Genomic DNA, 16348 nt, shown 5'->3' with positions numbered 1-16348 from the left:
ATTTTAGTTTCATTTCTAAGGAATTTAAAGTTTACCTTTTACAAGACTTCCAGGGATAAGTATATAAAACTCCATTCCTCAAAATGTCATTTAAAAAGGGGAAACCCAAATGCGAACTTGAAAGATCAAGGAGAATATCAAACAATATCAAACAATGGATCCATCAATTCACTCACCCATCAATTCATCTATCTTCTCACCAATAATTTATCCACCTATCATTCCACCCATACACCCATCTATCTACCCATCCATCCACCTACACATCCATTCATCCATCTACCCACCCATACATCTGCTCACTCACCTACCCAGCCATCTACCTACCCATCCAATCATCCACCCATTCATTCATTCATTCATTCATTCATCTACCCATCCAATCACCCATCCTTCCATCCATCCACCCACCCACCCATCCACTCACCTATTATTCATCTATTCACCTATTATCCATCAATTCATCTACTCATTATTTCAACTAGCCTTTTTTCCTCTCTTCAATCCTTTCTTACTCTAGCATTTTGCAAAGCCACTGCCTTTAATACTTCTGGACACAGACCCTAATCATTTTCTGAGTTAAACTGACAGTTTCAAAGCAGGAACAATAGGATTATGTTGGGGAGAATTACCTGGTGCCCAGATATATGAAAAATAGTGTTTAACTGGATGACTTTAAAAATTAGTGGAAAAAGTTGGGTAGATACCCTCACCATGCCTTTGACTTAAACCCTATCTCCTGGTACAAAAAAGAACCAATGTTTTTCATCTGGGAAATGCACTCTTTGAATCTCCTGGCCCTGTTATCTACATTCACCACCAGGCCTCTAAATGAAGAATGAGAGAATCAGACACTTGTGATAAGTAGGTAGAAACCCAACCTCTTTTCTTGCTGGCGGATGGGTGTACTATGAAACTGTGTTGGTGGGCCGGAGAGATAGCATTGAGGTAAGGCATTTGCCTTGCATGCAGAAAGATGGTGGTTCAAATCCCAGCATCCCATATGGTTCCTCGGGCCTGCCAGGAGCGATTTCTTTTCTTTTTTTTAAAATTAATATCTTTATTTAAACACCTTGATTACAAATATGATTGTGGTTGGGTTTCAGTCATGTAAAGAACACCCTCTCTTCACCAGTGCAACATTCCCATCATCAATGTCCCAAATCTCCCTCCTTCCCACCCCACCCTCCCCCATACTCTAGACAGGCTTTCTATTTCCCTCATTCATTCACATTGTTATGAAAGTTCTCAATGTTGTTATTTCTCTAACTACACTCTTTGTGGTGAGCTTCATGTAGTGAGCTGGAACTTCCAGCCCTCCTCTCTTTTGTCTCTGAAAAAAATATGGAACACTTCCCGAATTTGTGTGTCAACCTTGTGCAGGGGCCATGCTAATCTTCTCTGTATCCTTTCAATTTTAGTATATGTGCTGCCAAAGCGAGCACCAGGAGCGATTTCTCAGTGTAGAGCCAGGATTAACCCCTGAGTGCTGCCAGGTCTGACCCAAAAACCAAAAAAAGAAGAAAGAAAGAAAGAAAGAAAGAAAGAAAGAAAGAAAGAAAGAAAGAAAGAAAGAAAGAAAGAAAGAAAGAAGAAAGAAAGAAAGAAAGAAAGAAAGAAAGAAAGAAAGAAAGAAAGAAAGAAAGAAAGAAAGAAAGAAAGAAAGAAAGAAAGAAAGAAGAAAGAAAGAAAGAAAGAAACTGTGTTGGTAGTCTCTGAGGTGGGAGTACTACTGGTGATGATACAAAGGAGAGAGGAAACAAGGGTATTTCATGAAGAATCCACTGGGACCAGCCACAGACCTGGGCCTGGCTTCCTGCAGCTATAAATTCCAGCAATTGCCCTTTGTCCATCTAGCACTTCCCGCTTCCCTCATCACACCTGGATACTGACTACCCAGTGGACCAGCGTTTGCTGTCCTTCTGGCTTAAAAAGACAGGCCCCAGAGCTAGTTGCTCCCCATTTTGGGGATGTAGAGTTCTCTATTGACCTGAACAAATGCATTGCTTGCACTGCATAGTGCAGCAAGAAAAAAGGGGTTTACAAACACATTGTTTCGCCGAATGCATTCAGGGAGCTGGAGGTGGCTCCCAGGACAGCTTCCTCGGGTCTGGCATTTAAATATTTAGTGGTTGAGCAATTACCGTAATAATTAATTTCCGTTGCTTAATCCAGCAATCAGGCATGTCATTTTACACATGGGAAAACATTGCTCTGCATGTGCATGTGCGTGTGTTTGTGTGTGTAAACTACAGAGCAGTGACTGTTATTAGTTAAGGTTTGGAGATCTTGGGGGGAGAATGATAGTATAGCGGGTAGGGCATTTGGATTCAATTTTCGGTATCCCATATGGTCCCCTGAGCCATTTGGTAACTCCTGAGCACAAAACCTGGACTAACCCCTAAACATCACTAGATGTGGCCCAAAACCAATCCTCCTCAAAAAAGATTAGGAGCTCTGCTTCTGGAATAAATAAGATAGTTTTTTATGATTTGGGTTATAGTCCCAGGTTTGGGAGAAAGGTAGAAAGGGAAACAGAGAGGTGCTTGGTGTTGTGGGGAGGCCCTTCCTGTGAGCAGGAGGTAGAGATTTCCATCACTGTCCTCTGTGTCCAGTGCGATCAACAGAGGAGGGAGGTCCTGGTGCCAGAGCAAAGAAGCATGTGAGCTCTAGCAACAGTATGTGATAGGGTGTGTGACTGCCACCCCCTCTATCATTGTTACAATAACAAAAGCAACTGGGGGGAAAATTAAACCCATTCTCGGTAGAAAACTTTACTTTTTTCTAATATAAATTTTTTTTACAAGAAGTAACACTTTATATTTTTCAAAAACTTTTATTTAAAAGCCGTGATTGCAGGTTGTTCATAATAAAGTTTTGTTTTCCCATAGATTAAGTTGTTCATAATTGAGTTACAGTCATACAATGCAATCTTTACCGGTGTGCATTTCCCACCACCAATGTCCTCAGTTTCTCTCACCCTTCTGATGCCCTCTTCCCTCCCACCCATCCTCCCCAGCCTGCTTCTGGCTTCTGAGGCAAGCATTTAACCTCTCTCTCTCTCTCTCTCTCTCTCTCTCTCTCTCTCTCTCTCTCTCTCTCTCTCTCTCTCTTTCCTTTTGACAGTTTTTTTGTCTTTCTTTGCACTACTGTTAATGAAGGGGTGCTATGCATGTCACTTTATCCCCCCACCCAGCACCCAGTCCCATCCAAAGTGATCAACCCCAACTACCATGTTCATAATAGATTCTTCTCTGCTCCAACTACACTCCCCGAGGCAAGCTTCCCACCATGGACTGGTCCCCTCAGTCCTCATCTTCCCTGTCTCTGGGCATCATTAGTGTGAAATTACAAAGGTATTCATGACTGGGATTCAGGCATATGATGCCTTAACTTCAGTTCCTTCACCAATGCGCATTCAGAACTTTCTACAGCAGACTTTTCATCAAGGGTTCTAAGTCACAACTTGGGAACAAGCAACTTGAAAATGGAAGCTCTTACCCAATTTTGTCTGCTGTTCTCCAACACCTTGCTGAAACACACTGCAAGCTGTATGTAAACTTATTTTCCAGTCGCCACTTTTTTTAGAAGATGAGAGTTTGGGAACACATCTGGCTGTGCTTAGGGCTGACTCAAAGTTCTGTGCTCAAAAATTACTCCTGGTGGTGGTGCTCTGTGGATCATATAGGATATGCCAAGGATCAAACTAGGGTCAACTGCCTGCAAGACGGGCTGTTTTTACTCTACTCTTTCATTGGCTGGTCCTGAGCCAGGTTTTTAAAAAGTAAAGTGGGGTGTAGTGAAACCTTTTTTTGGTTTTGGGGTCATATTCTACAGTGCTTGAACGTTATTGCATTTCACTGCATAATCACCACAAACTTTATATCATTTTTTTCCCCAAAAATGTTGGGTGTGACAATTTTGTGATGCTTTTAAACAAAAACAATGTGATGGTAGAACTTTAAAAATGATGCTATCTTTATGTGGTGAAATACAAACTCCTGGCTCAGTCATCAAGCATTGGACCTATTGAAGTTCAGTGTAGGTTCTGGGGCTCAAACCCAGGCCTACATCATGTAAAGCATTTGCTCCAGCCTGCTGAGCTTTCTCCCTGTTCCCAGTGGTAAAAATTAATATAAATCAATAGCTTTGGAATAATTTTATTTTAAAAATAGGATTAAGGGAATCTGGGGGATGTGATTCAGTGGAGAACATAGATTAGGCTTATGTTCAATCCCAAGCAATGAAAAATAAATGTGGGGGTATGTGCACATGTGTGTCTGAGTGTGTGTGTGTGTGCATATGCTCCATAGAAAAATATTAACTATATGTGTTGTTCTTTCTTTTTCTTTAAAAAAAAAATCTTTTGGGTCACAGATGGTTGCACTCGAGTTACTCCTGGATTTGTGCTCAGAAATCACTCCCGGCAGGCTCCAGGGACCATATGAGATGACGAAGATCAAACCTGGGTTGGCCATGTGCAAGACCCTACCCACTGTGTCCTTTTCTTATTTTTGTTTTACAAAATCCTTAAAGTCTAAGTATTTTTTTTTTACATATTAAAAATTGGGTTCTTCTTTCCTAGACACATTTTAAACACCTGAAACCACTCTAGAACCTTCCATAGTACAGAGCTATGAGTGGTTGGACAGATGGACTTCCATAAAGCCTTTACTTACTGAAAAATGTTAACTTTGTTGTAGAAGAAAAAGTACGATGTGTTGGTTTGATCTGAAGGATTTAAGGCAGTTGTAGGGCACTCAGAGGGACTGGGGAACTCATCTCCAGGTCTCCTCCTTCACATTAATTTTCATCTTCCAGGTGAAGTTCATTGTGGAGACCCAGAAGCTGTCAAATAAAGGTATGGCCCTGTCTGATGTGGGGGTAGGAAGGCTCTGTGGAAAAGAAGCAGCAGCTACTGGGCAGCATTAAGAAGTGTTAGGAACACAAAGCAGTTAGGAGAGATGGTTAAGCTAGAGAGAAGGGCTGGGCCCACTCAGAGGATGCTGGGTGGCTGGCATGAATGGCAGCAGAGGTGTGGCAAGCTAAGATATAGGCTGGAAGAGGGGCAGGACCAGTTCCCAAGGGGGGTCTGGTAACTATAGCAACAGTGATGCAGGCCTAGGCTGGCCAAGAACTACCCAGAGCAGAGACAGAGTTTAGCTGAGGATTACCATGATCTCATTTGTGTGAGGTTGGGAAGGAAGGAGAAAGAATAAATTTTGTTGAGACGGGTTTATTTTCTTATTTTGGGCAGGTTTGTTTGTGTGTTTGCTTGATTTAAGCAAAGGCCCCTTTTCTCTGCCCAGCACAGATATGAAAAGAAAGAAAGGCCCCAAGACAGAGAACGGGTGAGGAAGAAAGCCTGGAGGGAGAGGAAAACCAGGCTTTTATAGCTTAAATTAATATAAATTATATATATATTTGGAGGCCACACCCTGCAATGATCAGGGGTTACTCCCAGATCTGCACTCAGAAATTACTACTGGCAGTGCTTGGAGACCATATAGGATGCTGGTTATCAAACTCACGTCGGGCATGTGCAGGGCAAGCACCTACCTGCTATTCTATCACTGACATTTTTAAACACATAGGGTTCCATGGCTTTGCCTTTTTTTTTTTAGAATAAAGGTGCTGGGGAATGGTGGGAGAAGTGGGAGGGTACTGTTTTCTGCTGTTCATTGCTCTCACGACCTCATGTGACTGCAGTGCTGGAGGGAAGATGGTAACAGAGAATCAGTGAAGATTCAAAACAACAACAACAACAACAAACCAACTAGGGCCTCTTGCTAATTAAGCCTGCATGTTTCCCATTGGGATAGGTGTGCAGGCCACAGACAAACCATAAAAGGAGTTTGAAAACTACGGATACCAAAGTCTGGCAATACCTCCCATCAACTGTGGTTTGGGCTAACACTGACCTTTTCTGCTTAGATGAATTACAGCTTTGCTTTGTCCCTCTGCTTGCCAGGAACAACCCTTCCTGGTAGCTTTTTCCCTCTTTCTTTTTATTTTCTTCCCCTGCCTCCTTTCCTTCCCTTTTCTAGGTCTTAAGGAAACCACGTTAGCCTGGACTGTCTCTGAGTCCGTTTAGGAGTTAAAGCGTCAAGCAGGTGGAACAGAGGCCGCAGGGAAGAGACACTGGGGGGCTGTTTTCTCTGGGCACCATGGACATCCCTGACCCATGGACATCCCGGACTCCCCAGGGAGCTGCAGACTCTGCACCCTAAGCTGCGCCCCTCGGGGCCAAGCCGCTTCCTGCGCTCCACCTGCAGGTGGTGATGCGGCAGCGCCACCGTGTGGCTGCGCAACATCAAAGCGCCGCTGGAGCCGCAGAGTCCCAAAGAGCGGTGCGGAGTCTGGGAAGGCGGAGTTTGGAAACGTCTAGGCCCCTTCTCCTCCCATCCATTTCCAAGTACTGGGTCTCTAAGCGGAGCTTCTTGCACCATCGATGCAGAGTGGAAGTGGTGGGGCGCATCCTCTCCCTGCACTTGGGCTGGGGCTGATGCATGGGACAATCAATCAGTCCTGCCCCAGAGGGGTCCTTTGGAAGAGGGTGCTGATCCTGGGGTTATGGCCCCCCACTCTCCCTATCTTAGGTCCTAGTGGCACAGGGTGAGGGAAACCCGGCCTTGCGATCTCTGCTGGGAGGTGATTTCTAGGGGTTTCAGACTCTGCTTTTTAAAATTTTATTATTTTTTATTTTTGGGTCACACCCAGCAGCGCTCAGGGGTTACTCCTGGCTCTGTGCTCAGAAATCATTTCTGGCAGGCTCAGGGGACCATATGGGATGCCAGGATTTGAACCACTGTCTGTCCTGGATGGGCTGTGTGCAAGGCAAACGCTTTACCATTGTGCTATCTCTCCGACCCCTTCAGACTCTGCATTTATTTTGAGATTCTCAGGAGAAGGAACTAGACCAGGCATTTCCCTATCAATGATGCCCAGATGGGACCAGATGTAGGGCAGCCCGGAGCACCCCGAGTTGCGGGATTCAGGGTCTCATTTTAGGTGACAGTCCTGATGGGAAAATCCACATCCAGAATGAACTTTTGAACACTGGATACAGGAGTTTTCGAGAGTCTCGATGCTGAATCAGTGAAGGAAGCAAGATCAGCAGAGGCTTCTATTGAGAGCCCACGGGTACTTTATTTTTTTCTAATTTCTATGATAACACTGGGATTTACCAAGTTGTTCATAATGCAGTCGTTTCAGGCATTAGATGTTCACAAACCAAGCCCACCATCAGTGTAGCCTTCTCTTCACCAGTGTCCTCAATTTCCCACCCACCACCCTTGACTGCCTCCACACAGGCATAAAAATAATGTACTTCATGTTGTTTGTTACAACACCAAGGCCAACAGAATGATCAAAACATATCAACAGGGTCAATTTGAAAAATATTGTTGTATCTTTCCATGGGGTTATTAAATCAGTGTCTGAGGATTTCCTGGGTTGTGGTTGGAGCTTGTTGAGCCTTCTATGTTACTGTTTAGGCTCACTGAGCTTGGTAGGTTTCTATGGAACTTTCCCATCAGGTTTCCTGGCATCCTGCTGGCATTTTGACCTGCCAGAAAGATTACCCTTTGGGGCTAGTGACCAATCTGAATTTAGTGCCAGTGACTTCCAATGTCCATATTCTAGGTCCCTTGCAACTATTAAATACAGCCAATGTTTGGGGCCAGAGCAATAGCACAGCAGGTAGGGTGCCTTGCAAGCGGTTGACCAGAATTTAATCCTTGACATCCCATATGGTCCCCAGATTCTGCCAGGAGTGATTCCTGAGAACAGAGCCAGGTTTAACCCTTGAGCACCACTGGGTGTGGCCCCCAAACAAACAAAAACAAAAAACAGTGAATTCTTTTGAAGCCCCGTCAATACTAACTAAGCAGGATCTGTGAGTGAACACTGGGTTTCCAAAATAAAAGTAATCTTCTTCAGTCTTTGACCATACAAAGAACTGAGGCCAAGGCTCTGAAAGGCTTTGAATCAGCTAGAGTCAAAGAATCAAGAGGAAGCGCCTAAGAAATAACAGGGTTTTGTTTTTTCTACCTGAGAGAGTTGTTCTCCCCTTTAAACAGGACATTGTGGAGCAGGAGCGATATAGTACAAAGGGGAATGCACTTACCTTGCTATCACCAGACGTGAGCTTGATCCCCAATACCCCATATAGTTCCTCAAATTACTTGGAGTAATTCCTGATCATAGAGCCAAGAGTAACCCCTCAGCATTTCTGGATGTAGACCAGAAACAATGCAAGAAAGCAACAATAAAAAAAACTACAAAACATTGCTTCCCCCCTGGGTCCCTTTGGTTCTATGAGAGAAACATGGGCTGGTGGCTGGAAGGATTTGCCTTTCCTCCCCAAAAGAAACCAGTGTAGAGCGCCCTGGCCGCCTTCCCAAACATGTCATGCTTTCATTCTGCATGAGACAACGCTGGTCCGTGCAGAAAAGGTGCATAGCTTACCACTGAGAGATAGTTCCACTGGCTGAACAGTGCCAAGCAAGCTTCTCCAGGGGTCCAGGTTCCAGCCTGTTCTCCCAAGCCCTGAGGAGAGCCCAAGCACAGAACCAAGAGGAGCCTCAAATGTTCCACTGAAGGTGGCATAGAAACCAAAAATAAAATCAAAGTCTTTGTTTAAAAAATAAAGTGAAGTTTCCCAGACAAACAAAAGATCTGACTTAAGTTTGGTGTCTTTATCTCTTGGGGGAGACCATTTGGAGGTAGATGGTATTTTTTTTAAGAGGTCACAGAGAAAACCATTGTCATTCCTGTGAGCTCCTCTGGAACCCACATGGATCAGGCTGACTTTTCTCTGCCCTGGTTTCTGCATGGGTACAATGGTCTTTTGTGGCCTTCTTAGACCATTTGCTGGGCTGAACTGAATGTCAGGCGCTCCTGAATCAGATATATGGGTCCCACGATCCTGGAACACTAGTTCTTGAGTCTCAGCCTCTGGATTCTGGAGGATCCATCAGTCACTTGGAGAGGTTGCATGTGGGCACTCTGGCTGGCAGCCCTCTTCTATGTCCCTACTGACCATCAGTATTCAGCCTCAGAAGTTAAAGAAGTGGCCAAGTCTTCAGTTATCTGAGCCCCCCATCATACAGCTGCAGAAACTGATGCTGCAAGAACCAGTATGAGTCAACCTTGCTAAGCTCTGTCCAAGCAGAGGAAGATTCATGTGTAGAACAAGAGATGGTGCTACTTTAAGCTGCTAGGATTGTTTTGTGGTAGTAGATGCTGAAAACATATTCTTCACACCTTCACAGTATAAACTGTTCTGAAGGGTATTTCTTTTTCTTTTTGGTTTTTGGGTCACACCCGGCGGTGCTCAGGGGTTACTCCTGGCTGTCTGCTCAGAAATAGCTCCTGGCAGGCACGGGGACCATATGGGACCCCGGGATTCGAACCAACCACCTTTGGTCCTGGATCAGCTGCTTGCAAGGCAAACGCCGCTGTGCTATCTCTCCGGACCCTGAAGGGTATTTCTTTACTCTGTGTCTTTCTGGATAGCCCTGCATGTTTCCCTAGGAATACAACCAGAAGCAGCATTGTAGTTCACAGCACACACCCCAATGGGAATATCATAGAGCAGTTAACAAGGAATCAGTTTACCTAGACCTAAACACATGGACCCTTTTTGATAAATGAGATGCACAAGTTGTGAAATGATATCATGTGTTATTTATGGAAAATTCCAAGACACTAAAAAAAACCTAAGAGTTTGTTTATGGAACTCTGCATGTGATTGTCACATGCTACTTGGGTCATGACAGATCATATATATATATATATATATATATATATATATATATATATATGTCACAATAATCTCTAGAGGCTAGTTGTGGAGTATGTGGGGTATAGTGTCTAGATTTGCATCATGACCCTCTATGATATTTCTAGAACACATTTCATGGGAATTTCATTTCACTTGATTTTAGGGAATTTTTTCTGAGGGGAGGATTGACAAAACCTGGGGTGTTTGGGAGCTATTCTAATTGTATGCCCTGGTGATGCTTTGTGGACTGAACTGGAGTCAGTGCATTCAAGGGCCTAAACCCCTATACTATCTCTCTTGCCCTTAAAACACATCTTGGGGCTGGAGAGATAGCACAGCGGTAAGGCATTTGCCTTGCATGCAGAAGAATGATGGTTTGAATCCCGGCATCCCAGATGGTCCTCCAAGCCTGCAGGAGTGATTTCTGAGTGTAGAACCAGGAGTAATCCCTGAGCACTGCTGGGTGTGTCCCCAAAACCAAACCAAACCAACAAAAAACACACCTTAACAAAACATTTCTCAGACTATATATTCATTGCTAAGTGGCACATGACTTTAATACAAACATGTAAACGTAGAGAGTGCAGTGAATCCTCAGTAGTATTCAGAACACTATTTAAAGTGGGAAATTTCTGATAGAGGCCAAATATTGAAGTTCCGTATAACTATTATAAAAGTTCGAGTTTTAAATGTTTTAAAAATATCTACTCAAAAATATATTTCCAGTCATTTTTATCCCTATGATTTCCTGTTCCACTTGTTTTGCCACACAGCAGATTCAAATAAGACCTTCGACCTTTAATCTGTTGATTCCTTAACCTTCATCCCCGTTAGACCCTCACTCTGGGGATTTTCTTGTAAAGAAAGCATGTGGGTGCTTTAATTTCCCTGCTTCCACATGTGATGGTGCCTCTTCTTGGAACAACAGTCCCAGTGATTTCATCTCCTAAGTCCTTCTCACTGCCCCCCATCCTGTGATTGTAAGAGCAAATTCCCATTTACTAGTTCCAAGTAACATGGCAAGCACTTTGCAGGAATCTTCTTTGAAAACATGGTCTTCTTTGCTAACATGGTCCCTTTTTTGGCAGCCAAAAAATGTGTTGTTTTAAATATTAGTTCTGGGGCCAGACAGATGAAAAGAGACTCACTTTTCATTTGAGGTTTGAGCTTGCACCCTGTATAGTCCCCAGAGGCCCATCAGAAGTGATGTCAGAGCCAGGAATAAGTCCAGTAATTTTTCCATAAGGCACTGCTAGGTGTAGCCCAAAAAGAAAGAAATAAACAAAAACCTAAATAAGCACAACACATACGTGTGAGTTTCTACTATGATTGCTCTTGTGAGGCTGTGCTATTGTGAAGTGGTGATCATTCTTGGTGGCTGCTCACGAGTCAGTCTCAAACCTGTCCAGAGCTCACACCTTGGCCACTAGATTGTTGTTCTTCTTTTCCAACAGCAGCAGAAGAAACAAAGCTGGGGAGTATTTCTTTCCTTGCATGTCTGATGAATTGTTTATTCTTCTAGAGGATGGGGGTGTCCCCCTGATTTGGAAGTGTTTTCCCAGCTCACCCAGGAGAGAGTGGTCCATGCCACTCAGGCTTTATCTCCTACTTCCTCCTCCTCCTTACTATCATTCCCGAGCTTCTCCAAGGAGTCTGGCCTATGCACATTGGTATTCCCAGCACCTCCACCACCACCTGGTGCAGCATGGGCACCTCCTGCTTCCGGAAGTGAATATTGATTAGCACCTGCCTTGTTCATCCCTTCAGCTACATACATTCCATTAACTCCAGCGAGCCATTCATTTCAGCTGTGCTCCAAGGACATCGTTGGTGCAAAATGGCTTACAACCATCCTGCTTATTCTTTCTCTGATGCAAAATCAAGAAGTTTTGCTTCTCTGTACTCAAGAAAATGCCAACTTGAGAGCTTAGATTCATAAATACCCTGAAAGTGCAATAAAATCATAACAGAAGAAGAATGAACGCGTTATTGGACATTTAGTATGCGCTGGAGACTGCTAAGTGTTAGACATGGAATTTGTTTTTGCAAGCAAAAGAGTGATTTTTTTTTCTTTTTTAGCAGTGAGTAGCAGTTTCTTTTTCTTTTTTTCTAATGTTAGTGAAGACCCAAATTCAAATTTTCAGAGGCAGGCACCAAGCATTGGATGTCTTTACTCAGAGGCCCTTGTCATGTTATCTTCACTGTGAGGGGACTCCTGGCAAGCCAACTTCTCAGAGCCGAGGATGGCATTTGTCATATCCTGGAGGGGCAACCGTGGCAGTACCATTTAATGATACCATTATGCCAGGCCTCATCAATATCTCTTTTCAAGCCGCATCTGAAGGTGACAGGCAATACTGGGTGGAAAGATTGTGACATTAGATACTGACAAAGTATTTCTTTTATTGACCTCACTTTTGTCATGAGGTTTTAAAATAATGTTGGCATAAAGCCATGCTTCTCTCTTGCTACCACTTTCAGTGCATTCATTTAAACCCTATAGCATGTTGTAGGAGGGAAGTTGTAAAGCCATGAAAGGACTGATAAAACCAGTGACTCAGGGGACCCCAGGGCTGTCTCAGCCCTTGCTTCTCTGACTCTCAGCACATTCCTGTTCATGGGAATGGTGGGTTGTCTCCAAGTTTCGCATAGACACATTTACTAAAAATCAGAGAGAGGCCAGAGAGATGTAACCCCACCCCTCATTATTCCTGTGTGACCTTACCTACAAGAAAGACTTCCCATTTCTGGGAGGGGTCTTTGGTAGGTAACAAAAAGGTCTGGACTCAGGGAATGGGGATTTGCATGGATGGAGTTGGAGGAGAGATGGCTGAAAGAAGCTAAGACGCAGAGCAAGCTAAGGATAGCATGTGTAAATGGTTATGATAGGCCACACATGTTGGCCAGGGCAAATAAAGATGTTATTTCCTGAAGAAGCCTGCTTGTGAGTTTTCTACCTGCTGCTCTCCTAAACTTGTGGACCCGCTGGCTGGAGGGGATTGAAGCCACGTGGTCCTGGGCTGGAGGAGAAAGGGCTCCATACACCATCCAAGCCCATCCACAGGGCCTCTTTATTATTTTATTCAACAAAAGATAGTACAGGAGTTGAAGGACTTGTTTTGCTTGTTGCCAACAACATGCTGTTCAAGTCCCTCCGGGGGGTGGGGGGGACCATATGGGATTCCATATGGGTTGATCCTGGGTTGACCGCATGCAAGGAAAACTCCTTACCTGCTGTGCTATTGCTCCAGCCCCAGTCAACTGCTCTCTTATTTTATTTACTCTTATTTTTTAATTTTTTGGTTTTTGGGCCATACCTGGTGATGGCCACGCCCTACTGCTGTACCACCTCTCCAGCCCCTCTCTTTCTCTCTTCTTTCTTTTTGTTTCTCTTTCTCTTTTTCTTTCTTTTCTTTCTTTCTCTCTTTCTTTCTCTCTTTTCCTTCCTTACTTCCTTTTCTTTCTTTCTCTCTTTCTTTTCTTCCTTCCTTCCTTTCTCTCTTTTCTTCCTTCCTTCCTTCCTTCCTTCCTTTCTTTTCTTCCTTCCTTTCTCTCTTTTCTTCCTTCCTTCCTTCTTTTCTTCCTTCCTTCTTTTCTTCCTTCCTTCCTTCCTTCCTTCCTTCCTTCCTTCCTTCCTTCCTTCCTTCCTTCCTTCTTTCCTTCCTTCCTTCCTTCCTTCCTTCCTTCTTTCCTTCTTTCTTTTCTTCTTTCTTTCTTTCTTTCTTTCTTTCTTTCTTTCTTTCTTTCTTTCTTTCTTCTTTCTTTCTTTCTTTTTCTTTTTTTCTTTCATCTTTTCTTTCTTCCTTCCTTCCTTTTTCTTTCTTTCTTTCTTTCTTTCTTTCTTTCTTTCTTTCTTTCTTTCTTTCTTTCTTTCTTTCTTTCTTTCTTTCTTTCTTTCTCTCTCTCTTTCTTTCTTTCTTTTTTTCTCTCCCTTTTCTCTTTCTTTCTCTTTTTCTTTCTCTCTCCTTTCTTTGTTCTTTTTTGGGGAAGGGGCACACCAGGTGACACTCAAGGATAACTCCTGTCTATGCACTCAGAAATTACTCCTGGCTTGGGGGGACCATATGAAAAGCTGGGGGGTCGAACTGCAGTCCGTCCTAGGTCGGCCACGTGCAAGGCAAACTCCCTACCTCTGCACCACTGCTCCGGCTCCTGAACTGCTCTTTTAAGGACTATACTATTTGACATATGTTTTGTCTGTTCTGTGAGGTCCTAGAGCAATTTAAGGTTTAGTTCCTGCCCTCAAAGAACCTACTGTCTTTGGGAAAAATAAAAACCAGCTAAAGAGCTTATAAAAAACATGGAGTTAAAAATACGTCTCATACCCCTATTCAAATGTCCATGATTGTGAAATTAAAATGGAAATATTTGGAAATTAGAGTTTTCTTAAGATGAAAACTAAAAAGGTTAATTTATTCTAACTCTATCATCTCCTCCCAAGGATAAAAGCAAACAATAAAATAAAACCCCTCATGGTCATGAACTTTATCTCTGAATCTTCCTTGCCTTCAACATCAGTCCTTCAAGATCATGCAAGTGACACCTCCACCCTAAGTACAGTCATCTGAGCTCCAGGGACAGGATCTGCAGGAGTTAATAGCTCTATGAGAAAAGTTCTTCATTTCTCAGATATTTCAGAATTCATAACTAGCACAATTTGAGTGTTTCTTTCATGGTCAGATGAGAAATGTTAGTGTAAAGGTTCTCAAATCTTTACTCCAGCTAAACATTTGAAAAAGTATTAGAAAAGTATTCCTTTATGTCTACAGAGAAAAACATTTGGTAAAAGCCAACATTTTCAGATAAAAATACTCCAAAGTCAACAGAGAGAGCTTCATTAAACTGATACAAGAGATTCCTAAAAGCACACAGCATTTCAAATGGCAAAGAGTAGTTGCTGTTTTTGGAAGATCAGGATCAAGAGAAGGATGGGTTGCTCATGAATTGTACTTAGTACTCTACAGGAGATTCTTGTGAGGGTAACTAGTTCAGGAAAATAAGTAAATATACCCAGAGTGGAAAGGAAGGTGTGTATAATATAAGCTTATAAACAAAAAGAAATCCTAAAGAATTTATGAAAAATGGCCAGACTAATAAATAGATTTAGCAATTTTGCAGAGTAGGATAACAACCTAAAAAAATCAATTGTATTTCTGTACTCTAGCAATGAACAAGTTGGAAGTGAAATTAAGAAAATGATTTTACTTGTAATAGCATAAAATACATACAAATCAGTTTAACACCCCCAAGTACAAAATCTGTACTCATAAAAATATTGTGAAAGCTGGAGGCCAGAGCAATAGTACAGCAGATAGAGCATTTGCCTTGCACAGAACACACAGTGAACTCAGGTTTGATCCCTTGCATCCCATATGGTTCCCTTAACCTGCCAGGAGTGATTCCTAAATACAGATCCAGGAGTAACCTCTGGGTGTAACCCCCCAAAAAATTGTGAAAAAAAGCAGAGACCTACATGTGAAATATTGCCTATGTTTGCAAATGGAGAATGATATTGATTACAACAGTCTCCAAAATAACCTAAAGATTCAACACACTCTCATAGCCTCACTGATTTTCTCCTCCAGATTTTGATAATGATCCTAAAATTCATACAGAAAGACAAAAAACAGAATTTATAACATAATAATGTAAAAGAACAAAATTGAAGGGCTAACATTTCCTGATTTCAAAACTTTTAGCAGGACTAGAGTTCAATGGATTGGAGTGTATGCTTTACATATAAGAGACCCAGGTTTGATCCACTGTACCACATGGTTCTCTAGGCACTGCCTGGAGTCATCTCAAATTGTTATCTAGGAGTAAGCCATGAGTGCTGCCAGTGTGGTCTCCAAGCAAAACAAAAAATATTAAAACATAGCTTTGTTACTATGAGGTTACTAAAATAATATTGTACTACTATGAAGATAAACATGGCCTAATACTTTAGAATTAAGGATCTAAAAATAAGTTCCCATATCTTTGATAAGTTGATATTCAAGAAGAGTGCCAGGACAATTCAATAAGAAAGCAAACTTTTCAATAATTGATGCTGGACCACTGGATCCATATATAAAAGAATGAACTGGAAACACTGGACACCTCACACCATCCACAAAAATTAGCCCTAATCAAAAGTCTTAAATGTAAAAGCTGAAACTATAATATTCTAAATTCTTTGGATATTGCATTAAGGAAAACTTTCTTAGCTATGGTAATTATGTTACCCAAAGCAGACAACAGACATTAAAAAAAATAGAGTGGAAATCAAAGGACAAGGAAAGGACAAAGAAAATGAAAAGACAATTCACAGAATGAGAGCATTAAATATGTACAACAAATACAGGGAACTTGTAAGAAAGGCTGTATTTCAATGAGATTACCCCACATCAGAGAGAATGATATCAAAATAACAGAAATAAAAATAACAACTAGATATCAAAATAATTAGAAATAATCAGTAGTTGACTGGGGTGTGGTGAGAAAGGGACCCTCACTCTATGTTTGTGGGAATGTTACTGGTTCAGTATGGCATCTTCTCAACCAAGTAAAAGTAAAATTTCC

At 42.3% G+C, this 16348-nt stretch overlaps 1 non-coding gene across 1 annotated transcript; it reads right to left on the bottom strand.

Annotated features, from left to right (window-relative positions):
- Positions 1–1338: 1338 nt before the first annotated feature.
- Positions 1339–1445, bottom strand: LOC126005611 (U6 spliceosomal RNA). The gene has a single exon (XR_007494656.1). It is a non-coding gene; the product is annotated as a U6 spliceosomal RNA (small nuclear RNA).
- Positions 1446–16348: the final 14903 nt, after the last annotated feature.

Source organism: Suncus etruscus, chromosome 3, assembly GCF_024139225.1.
Source record: "Suncus etruscus isolate mSunEtr1 chromosome 3, mSunEtr1.pri.cur, whole genome shotgun sequence".
NCBI lineage: Eukaryota > Metazoa > Chordata > Mammalia > Eulipotyphla > Soricidae > Suncus > Suncus etruscus.
This window is presented reverse-complemented; position numbering and strand designations above follow the sequence as displayed.